This window comes from Lygodium microphyllum, chromosome 2 (assembly GCF_053477565.2).
Source record: "Lygodium microphyllum isolate KBCC chromosome 2, Lygodium_microphyllum_v1.1.10, whole genome shotgun sequence".
NCBI classification, from domain to species: Eukaryota; Viridiplantae; Streptophyta; class Polypodiopsida; order Schizaeales; family Lygodiaceae; genus Lygodium; species Lygodium microphyllum.
The window spans coordinates 104,600,316-104,609,203 of record NC_141136.1 but is presented as its reverse complement, the minus strand read 5'-3'; the positions used below and the strand labels follow the sequence as shown (position 1 = coordinate 104,609,203).

Here is an 8,888-nt window from a genome sequence, read left to right as displayed (position 1 = left end):
ACCCTCTCTGACGCCCCTTTCCAGGGGGGCTTAGGCTTGGTCCACCACAAAGGATGCCTCTCTAGACTACAATTCACAAGACAAAGCCGTGCGATTTCCAAGCTGGACTCTTTCCGTTCGCTCGCAGCTACTAGGAAAATCTTGGTTAGTTTCTTTTCCTCCGCTTAGTGATATGCTTAAACTCTGCAGGTAGGCTTGCCTAATTTGAGGTCCGAGTTGTGTTTTGGGTCGCCGAGGGCAAACCCCGACTCCAAAGAGCCCGATCCGACACATACACCCCAGAAGATGCACCCGCAAATAGCTGCCACCTTGACGAGGAGATGAACCACCCTTGCAGAGCAACGTCATCGTTGCATGGTGTTGCCGGTACATTTTAGCCAACCGCGGCATCATGTCGGAGCACGGACGACCAATTCCACCCTTCGCCAAAGAAGGGGAGAGGGTGTGGGGGAGTTAAGGATGCTCAAGCAAGCATGCCCTTGGACGAGCCACGGGTGCAAGTTGCGTTCAAAGACTTGATGATTCACAAAACTTTGCAATTCACACTATGTATCGCATTTCGTTGCATTCTTCATTGTTGCAAGAGCCAAGATATCCATTGCTAAGAGCCGTTACATTTTGTTTTTCAATCCTCTCGAGGGGAGGAATCTCAGACAACACAAGGTTTATTAAGTTCCTCATGCCACCCCCAAGGTTTATCAAGGCGGCAATGTGCTCGAATGGGCATGATGGAGGGGGATCACCCCGAGCAAGGGAGAGAGGTTGAAGAAGGTGTCCTTCCTTCCTCCTCCACCTACATGATCGCGAGATGACCCCGAAGCATAGCCTCCCCCACTGTCGTCCGACTCCGACGAGGGGAGAGACAATGCCGACCGCGTCTCCGAGCATGATCCGTCATGGGCATTCCATGGTTCACATTATTCTCACGGATGTGTGTCAATGATCCTTTCGCAGGTTCACCTACAGAAACCTTGTTACGACTTCTCCTTCCTCTAAATGATAAGGCTTAATGAACTTCTCACAATGTCACTGATGGCGAACCACCAGCGTTGCCACAATCCGAAAACTTCACCGGACCATTCAATCGGTAGGAGCAAAATTCACGATTAATTTTCAAAATAAATCATAAACACCACCATGGCACACGCACTCGCGCCAAACACACCTTTTTCTAATAAATTCAAATAAACTCGCCGTTCACTTTGCATACGCTACACGTGTGCTTCAGAGGCACCTTAATTTTAAATAAAAATAAACCAGTCGTCACAAAAATGCACGCGCTAAAAAAGAAGAGCGCTTCAGACACATCTAATTTTTAATCAATGAATATGCATTTAGAGACCTGAGTCTGGGATTCATTAAAAGCATTGTTTCACATTAATAAATTATAACTAACAATTTAAAAATGAACCGTTGTTTTCTTATTAAGATTTACAACCTAAAAAAAATTCAACCATTGTTAATAATTTATTAAAACGAACCCTTTACTAAAATCATTCCCCTCACTGCACTTTTTCTCCTTTTCAATAAATACGTTTCGTGGGATGGGCACGTGCAATCTTTCAAGTTGTTATTGCTTATAAAAGTTCTGGTTATGTCCTGAACACAACATTAGTGAGTTTGGGAATCTCCCAATTCCCATTTTTTGAATACTAAAAAGGTGGCACCTGGATAACATGCCCATAAGTTTCTCAAAACCATATGATGTGACCTGTCATTGGAAAGCGCTTGAAAAATGGAGTCTATTGAGCTATAGAGCGCTCAATTCGGAGTTATAGTGTTCAAGTTATGGAAAATCCAAAGATTTGACCATGTGTCCCAAACTTATGGGAAATTCCCATATTTTCCAATATGGTGTTCCTGAGAAGGTTATTGAGATATTATGGTTTTATTGCATGATACAATTATGGGTGTGGTTTGTAGTTTTCTTTTCTACATCATACGATGTCTCGGGTGCATGTTTGTTGCATAGCATGAACCTTTCGGTCGCATATGTGTAGGGGTTATGCCGAATTTTTTCTAGGGTGTGAATTGTTTGGGGTGGTCAGTCAGTTAGTCACGTCTGTGTGTGTGCTCATTCTGATTGATTTCTTTTTTATAAATATTCTATTGTTTTGCAAGCATTCACTGTGATTCTCTATGTGTGTGGTGTGTGTGTGTGTATTCCATCTGAATGGCACCTCAAGCTCCTCCTCCTGTTCAGTATGCCCCATTGATTAGTAGGGATTATTCTTCCCTATTGACTTTTGAGCCTATTACGAAAGCTGTCCTTGCATCTTTTGTGGCTGCTTCACTCCCTCTGATTCCAGACGATCCTGCACTTTGTGATGAGTTTCTCGCTTCATACAGTAAGAAATCGAGCTTGGTTCGTGGTACTTCCATTGTCCTAACACCTAGAGGGTTAGGGAAGGCTTTGTCTCTTCCCTACAAAGGAGAACCCTTTGTCACGGCCAGACAAGTATTTTCAAATGAATAGATCCTCAAGCTGTTACAGAAGCAGACTAAAGAGGTCCTTGATGTCAAGAAGGTGATTAACACTTCAGGAGTGTCTTTCTCAATGATCACTAATCCTCTCTGGAAGCTAGTCTGCCAATTTCTCTAGAATAGGTTCATGCATGCCAAGACACCATCTCACTATTTATCCAAGGAGCTCTTCACAGCTTCCATGATAGTTTTAAAAGGGGTTGCCATTGACTGGAGTACTTACCTTCTTACGAAGATGGACCAGCATTTTGTCAAGGTGACTAGAGAAAATGTTACCAATGTAACCTATGGTTCATATTTATATGCTTTCTTGACATATTCAAGACTTAAGAAGGGTGTTTTATCTCCTCCTCTATCTGATCCAGTCCCTCCCCCTCCACCTTTAGAAGATTCAGAACCCATTGACATAGAGGATATTGACTCCCCTCCTCCATTGGTCATTCTCAGCGGAAGCGCTTGAAGCGTGTAGCAGAGAAAATTCCACCAGTCATTCCTTCAGTGTCAGTTCATGCTACCTCTCTAGAGTGACCTCCTTGCCTACCTCACATACAACAACTTATTCAGGGCACATCGAGAGGGTTCTTTGGAAATATCAGTTCCTTCACTAAACAGCTTCAGGGGCTACCATTCCTTTCCTTTGTAACGACATCTAGAGTTCTATTGAACTCTCAGAGATAGCTTATGTTCAATAGTTATATGCTTCTTTCTATGAAGAATTGATGCAATCCAAAGACCAGATGCATAAGACAACCATAGAGTTAGCCTCTGCTAAAGACACTCTTTCCAATCTGTTTAAGCAGATGGAGCAGTAGACACAAATGATTGAGACCTAGAGAGAAGAAATATCTTCTTTGAAAACTCGGTTAGCAGAAGCTCAGTCAGAGGTCACTAGAGTTTCGAAAGAGAAAGAGAAAATGTCCAAAGAAGCTCAAGAGTTTAAGACACTTCTGGATACAAAACTGTCAGCTTTGCAGACTGCTCATAATACAGTGGAATCCCAAGCTTCCCAGATTAAAAAATTGAAGAACCAACTCACGCAGTCACGGTCCATCCCTCAAAGTCCCAGTGTCCCCATGATTCCTTCTATATCTTAGCAGGACTTGGCAGTTCTTCAAAGACAAGCCAAATTATGTCCATTGTTTCAAGCTAAAGTGGAAAGATTGTAGTCCAGGATGGATTTATTATGGTCTACATTTGAGCAATTTCAGGAGTATGTTCCTCCCAACCATTCCTTTTTTGTCCACTATTAGCTATACAGAAGTTGGCCTTCTATATTAAGCTCTCAACGATGGATATCCCTCTTTTACATGATGGTTGGAGTGGAGCTTGGTCTTCTGATTTGCTGATAGAAGTTGTTTGTATGGTCTTTGAAGATTTTGTGATGACAGATACCATGCTAATGTATCTATGAGGTGATCTGTTAATTTCAGATGATGTGGATCTGGCTTGGTATGTAGGGGATGTGGTCTTGCAAGCTGCCTTGTATGTCAACCATTTGGAGTTGAGGATAGATGAAATGTTCCAGTACTATTCTTCTAAAGTGGCTACTTTCCCTGACACTTTGTGGCATTCAATGATTGCTTCTGTAGTCCTAAACCAACGATAGAATATAGTCTCTACTCATGTGTAGAATACTAACCAACTGAGGGTGGATCTCTTAGCTTATCTTTCCAAGAACTATCCCTTTGATTCATCCTTCTTTGATACCTACTATCGACGATCTGTTTTAGGTCCCTCTATTCCTAGCTTATTGTATTATCAACAAATGGCCCATCGCTATGATATTTATTTTTCCCTTTATCAATCCAACTCAGGAGCCATCTTACCTCTCCTTTTCCAACCTCAGGGTCTTCCCCAAATTCCAATCTTTACCTATTGTTCTTTCATTGAAGATCAAGTCTTTTCCCCTTCTCCGCCTTGTCCTTCCCCATCTATCCATATACCTTCTACTTTTCCTGCTTATCAATTAATACATTTCCTAACTGATTCGCCTAAATTTTCAACTAATCCTTCTTTAGCTTATTCCTTATTTTATGATTTTTCCTACCTATCTCTTCATCCTCTTTTACTTATTCCTCTTCCATCTCCTACCACATCTATTTCTCAACCCCCGCAGTTGGTTAGTGGGTATGAAGGATTTGATCAATAGATTCCAAGAAGAAGAGGTGGAGCTCAACTGATTCTCTCACGGGACCACAGATTAATTGGCCATTAATTCCAGGGGACTAGACAACTGCTAGTCAAGCGTACCAAAATTATCTCCATTTTTCCCAACAATATTCACAATCTCTAGATCCTTCAGTGAGATTGACAGCCCATTTTGCTTGGTACCTAGCATATATGCATAGGCATTCCCATAACGATCAAAAGGCAATTCCCAAGCTTTGTATGAATGTCAATGTGAACATTGATTCCCAACAATTGGATGTCCTATATTTTCATGCCCTTTGTTTACCTAGTAGATACCTTGTTTTGCTAGAACGGATGTGTTGCCTTCAATTCTTTCAGAATCCTCCAAAATCTTTTGTAGATGAGTCTTTATCCATGGATCGCTTTCGTAATCATCAATCTTTCAAGAGGGATCATCTTCACTGATATCCCTGAATGTATCTTCTATGCTTCTTAATTATATATTTTTTGGAGGAGCCATTCAGATGGTTGTTTTGTGTTTGTGATGTATTAATTGGTATGCGATGAGTTTGTGCTGGTTGAATAATTTATTTGAAAGCTCTCTTTTTGACTATTGACACTGATGGTGATGGTGGATGGCAAGCCTACGATGCAAAGCTGAGGAACCTCTTATATCCTTTCCAAATTTGTCATGACTTTTTATTATTTATAAGATGCGTTAATGAATAATGAAGTTTTCCTTTAGTAGTATTCTTTCCTAAATACAGGTGATAAGTTGGGATCGTGGTTTGGGGTGATTTATGAAGATACTAAAGAAGATCGAATTGAGCTCTTTACTGAACTTACGTTCTTCTTTTCCCTAGGTCGCGAGGACGCTTCCTTTCTAAGTGTGGGGACCCTGCCAAGACTGTGAAGTTCAACCTACCAACAGAGGGATAGAGTAGTACAGGATAGAGCACTGTAGTACAGATGCCACAGAGAGTCCCCGAGATAGTCCCAGAAATAGGACTAGAGATCCAGGAGATAGACGATACAGAAGCACCTCCAGAAACAGAAAAAGTGTTGATGTTGCCACTGTTGGAAGAAAAAGGAAAGATGAAAGTGGGTGTGACCCCATTTCTGAGTCGATTGGAAAAGCCTGTGGATCATATCAAAGAGTATGACTTGGTCAAAGACCTAGACACTTTTAAACCAAACTTAATATTCCGATAATTGCTGATGCTATCTCCCAACTGCCGAAAAAAATTCAAAAGCATCTTGACTCAAATACGTGGATTAAGGATTGCTCCTTCAACAACGACCAAGACCAATAAGGCCCCAGAGCCTATAAAGGAAGTAGATGTGGCTAACGCCTTCCTAGATCCTGGAACCCCAGAAACTAGTGTATGGATAGAAGGATGCTTTATTTTAGATGCATTGATTGATGGAGGCTTATCAATAAACATAATGACGGATGTGACTATGAAGGATCTAGGTTTGCAAGGAATTCAACCTACATGGTGGCTTATCAGATTGGCAGACCAAAGCAGAATCGAGCCATTGGGCATCCTCCCATACGTAAAGACAACCCTTGTAGGAAGAGACTATTGGCTGACCTATCTAGTGGTCAAACCAAATTCTTATGGGACTTCATACCCTCTACTATTGGGAAGACCTTGGCTTTTTGAAGCAAGAGCCAAGACGGACTGGTTCAAAGGCACCCTAACCCTAGGCAGAGGACCCAATAAAGTGGTGTTGAAATTGCATGGATGGCAAAAAGGCAATGGATCCATATCTATCGAAGTCATAACAAACTCCTCCAATGAAGTAACAAATGGTACATCAGGAGATGAAGAGTCTTTGTCCATGGGAGAATACCTCTTGCCTCAACCCAAATTGACTTCTGAAACCACCTTTGACAGCAAGATAGAAGCATGGATGTACTATTCTCCCTGTTACATGCCAGTCATAGAGTCAGAAGCAGAGACAGAGCCAAAGACAGAAGCAGAAGTAGAAGCAGACACAGAGGCGGAGGACCTGTTCTTCTCCTACAGAGCCTCTACAGAAGCAGAGATAGAGCCTCCATAGGAAGAGGATGGCACTCAAGAGGATGATAGAATAGTCACTCACCCCATAACGTCCATCACTCAATGAATAAGCATGAAATCCCATAACTCACGCCCGGTTTAGAATTGAACAAGGGAAAACTGATTTGGAGGGAGTATGCCAGTGTGCGGAATTGATGGTGCATTCATATGTTCCGCCCATCTAGCATAGGTGCAAGGAGGAAGACCAGGGAACCTTGTAGTGCAATGCACAGAACAGGGTGACGTGTCATGTGTTGATGGGGCAGAAACCCGTCTTGTGTATTGTGCACATTTGATGGTGCAATTATGCATCCCGCCCTATGCCGGCATACAGTGAAAGAAGGAAGGCCAGTGAGCCTTATGGTGTAGTGCACAGGAACAGATCGTACATTGTGCATTGAGAGGCCCAACCCGTGCGTGCAACACTCCATTCACACATCTCGTCTCTCATTTGATTTGAAGGGAAAGGCTGGTCACTCACCCCACCCACTGTCTCACACTCTTTTGATAGATATAGAGGGCAGCCCATACTCACATCCCCATCTTGTTAGGATGAAAGCTTGCATCACTCAAGGGGTTGGTGATGAAGATTGCGTTGTCTATTGTTGTCATCAGGATGTTGAAGACGAAGCATACCCAGAAAGGCAACCAACAAGTTTGGTACTTCAATGATTTGTATGAAAGGTCGTCTGTTAAGGAGGGCAAATGGACTGATATTGCAGAGACAGCACAGCAAGAGAGGTGGCTTCAAATTTCTTGCGGAAAGGTTATGCTAATGAATCAATTATCCTGAACTATGGCGTGTTACCACCTTTTCCACAGTCAGCTCCCTGCCCAAGGATGTTTCCACCTTTTCTTGGAACGAGGCTTGCTATGGTAGAAAATTTCTTCATTTTCTCCCATAACAGTTTGTTTGTTTTGTTTTTTATTTTTTATTATTATAAGGGCTATCAGGATCACAAAGAGAAGGACAGTGCAATGCCCAAAAGGGAAAGGGTGAGTTGACTGTGATTGTCAAGATCCCCAGGGAGGGAAGTACTTCTTCAGGTGATAGCCATTTATCAAAAAGGGATCCTCAGAAGCGTTGACAACTTGCACTTGGATAGATCCATTAGGATTGAGAACAAGTACCTTGTACGGGCCATCCACCTTGTTGAAGCTTGCTAGGAAACTTGCCAAATCTCGAATCATAGGCCAGGACAAGATCACCTTCTTTGAACTCCTTATGCTTAATGAAACTGTCATGATAGGCCTTGCATCATGCTTTAGTGGTTTTCATACACTGTAGGGCCATCCACCAAATCTCATTCAAACATTCCAAGTACAGGAGGTGGCATTGAAGTGACTCATCATCTCCCAAGCGTTCTTTAACTGCCACTCGCAAAGAGGGCAATTCCAATTCAACAGGAAAGATGGCTTCTATATCATACACTAGTTGGAAAGGGGTTTGTCCTGTAGTAGCCTTATGGGAGGTTCTGTACGCCTAGAGGGCCTCTGTAAGTCGATCGTCCTAGTCACGACGATGTGCGGGAATCGTTCTTGTCAGGATCAAACAGAGGATGCGATTGGTGACTTCAACTTGGCCGTTGGCTCTGGGTACTAAGGAGTGGACTTGCAATGGTGAATCTTATACAGTTTCGTTAACTCTTCCATGATCTTATTAAGAAAATGAGTACCTCTGTCACTTACCAACTCGAGGGGACTGCCAAAACAGGTTATAATATTTTTGTACATGAACAGGGCTATGTTGTCACCATCATCTCACTTTAGAGCCTTAGCTTCACACCACTTTGTGACATAATCTGTACATAATAAGGTGTATCTGTTCTACTTCTGTCTAGTGGGTGGATCAATGGGACCCAAAAATCAATCCCCCACTTCTCGAACAGCTTTAGGGGAAGAATAGGTTGCAGTGGCATGGCATTTGTTTTGGTAGGTTTTCCCATTCACTGACAAGCATTGCATCTCTTGCAAAAGTCATATGTATCCTTGTGGAGGGTCGGCCACCAGTATCCTACTAACAGAGCCTTCCTGACTGTTGCTTCTCCTGCAAAGTGTCCACCACATGGTTTGTCATGGCTCAATACTACACTAATTTTGTCTCCTACAACACATCTTCGCAACACTTCATCTTTGCCTCTCTTGTACAGTGCATCACTTGGCAAGGTGTAGGGGGATGATTCTAACAAAAGCTTCTTCTTCTCACGG

The 8,888-nt window shown here is 42.6% G+C and overlaps 1 non-coding gene across 1 annotated transcript; it reads right to left on the bottom strand.

The window, feature by feature from the left end:
• Positions 1-457: 457 nt before the first annotated feature.
• On the bottom strand, positions 458-610 carry LOC148040130 (5.8S ribosomal RNA). The gene has a single exon (XR_015688728.1). It is a non-coding gene; the product is annotated as a 5.8S ribosomal RNA (ribosomal RNA).
• Positions 611-8,888: the final 8,278 nt, after the last annotated feature.